This window comes from Gracilinanus agilis, chromosome 4 (genome assembly GCF_016433145.1).
Source record: "Gracilinanus agilis isolate LMUSP501 chromosome 4, AgileGrace, whole genome shotgun sequence".
NCBI classification, from domain to species: Eukaryota; Metazoa; Chordata; class Mammalia; order Didelphimorphia; family Didelphidae; genus Gracilinanus; species Gracilinanus agilis.
The window spans coordinates 455,709,113-455,711,039 of NC_058133.1; the positions used below are offsets into that span (position 1 = coordinate 455,709,113).

A 1,927-nucleotide genomic window follows, 5' to 3' on the forward strand; every position below is an offset into this window, starting at 1 on the left:
CATAATAAAAATGACCATTCTACACAAAGTAATTTAATTATTTAGTACCATACCTATCAAACTACCAAGAAACTTTTTTTACAGAATTAGAAAAAATTAAAAAAATATGACAAAGTTCATTTGGAATAACAAAAGATCAAGAATATCAAAGGAAATAATGGAAAAAAACATGAAGGAAGGCAGCTTAGCAGTACCAGATATTAAATTTTACTATAAAGCAGTGGTCATTAAAACAATATACCTAGGCCAGTTAGCTCAGTTGGTTAGAGCATGGTGCTAATAATGCCAAGGTCGCAGGTTTGATCCCCGTACAGGCCACTGTGTTTCCTTTGTGGCAGCTGGGTAGCTCAGTGGATTGAGAGTCAGGCCTAGAGATGGGAGGTCCTAGGTTCAAATCTGGCCTCAGACACTTCCCAGCTGTGTGACCCTGGGCAAGTCATTTGACCCCCATTGCCCACCCTTACCACTCTTCACCTATGAGCCAATACACAGAAGTTAAGGGTTTAAAAAAAATTTAAAAAAAAAACAATATGGTACTAGCTAAGAGACAGAAGGGAGGATCAGTGGAATAGACTTAGGGTAAGTGATGTCAGCAAGACAGTCTATGATAAACCCAAAGAGCCCAACTTTTGAGACAAAAATCCACTATTTGACAATAACTGCTTGGAAAATTGGAAAATATATGGGATAGATTAGGTTTAGATCAACATCTCACACCCTACACCAAGATAAATTCAAAATGGGTGAATGACTTGAATACAAAGAAGGAAACTACGAAAAAATTAGGCAAACACAGAATAGTATACTTGTCAGATCTCTGGAAAGGAAAGATTTCAAGACCAAGCAAGAGTTAGAGAAAATTACAAAATGTAAAATAAATAATTTTTAGTACATTAAATTAAAAAAATTGTTGTACAGACAAAAACAATGCAACCAAAATCAGAAAGGAAACAACAAACTGAAAAAAATATTCATAACAAAAAACTCTGACAGAGGTCTAATTACTCAAATATACAAGGAGCTAAATCAATTGCACAAAAAAATCACACCATTCACCAGTCAATAAATGGCCAAGGGACATGAATAGGTAATTTTCAGATAAAGAAATCAAAAGTATCAATAAGCACATGAGAAAGTGTGCTAAATATCTAATAATTAGAGAAATGCAAATCAAAACAACTTTGAGGCATCACCTCACACCTAACAGATTGGCTAAAATGACAGTAGGGGAGAGTAATGAATGTTGTAGAGGATGTGGCAAAATTGGGACATTAATGCATTGCTGGTGGAGTTGTGAATTGATTCAACTATTCAGGATTGCAATTTGGAACCATGCCCAAATAGAGCTAATGGACTGCCTGCCCTTTGATCCAGCCATAGCATTGCTGTGTTTGTACCCCAAAGAGATCATAGGGAAAAAAGATATGTACAAAAATATTTATAGCCATGCTTTTTGTGGTGGCAAAAAACTGGAAAACGAAGGTATCCCCATCAATTGGGGAATGGCTGAACAAATTGTGGTATATGCTGGTGATGGAAAACTATTGTGCTCAAAAGAATAAAGAACTGGAAGAATTCCATGTAAACTGGAACGACCTCCAGGAATTGATGCAGAATGAAAGGAGCAGATCTAGAAGAACATTGTACACAGAGACTGATACACTGTGGTAAAATCAAATGTAATGGACTTCTGTAATAAGAGCAATGCAATGACCCATTACAATTCTGAGGGATTTATGGAAAACAACACTACCCACATTTAGAGGAAGAACTACAGGAGTGGACATCCTCCTTAAGCAGAAGTTTTGGAGCCCATGACTTTGCCCTCTACTCAGTGGACTCAAGAGTGGAAGCAGAGCATATTAATAAGATGTGAGTGGCAAGATCAATTTCATCTTGCAGGCTCTGAAATGATCCAATATCAAGA

The 1,927-nt window shown here is 36.6% G+C and overlaps 1 non-coding gene across 1 annotated transcript; it reads left to right on the forward strand.

Moving 5' to 3' along the window:
• Positions 1 to 244: 244 nt before the first annotated feature.
• On the forward strand, positions 245 to 318 carry TRNAI-AAU. The gene has a single exon. It is a non-coding gene; the product is annotated as a tRNA-Ile (tRNA).
• Positions 319 to 1,927: the final 1,609 nt, after the last annotated feature.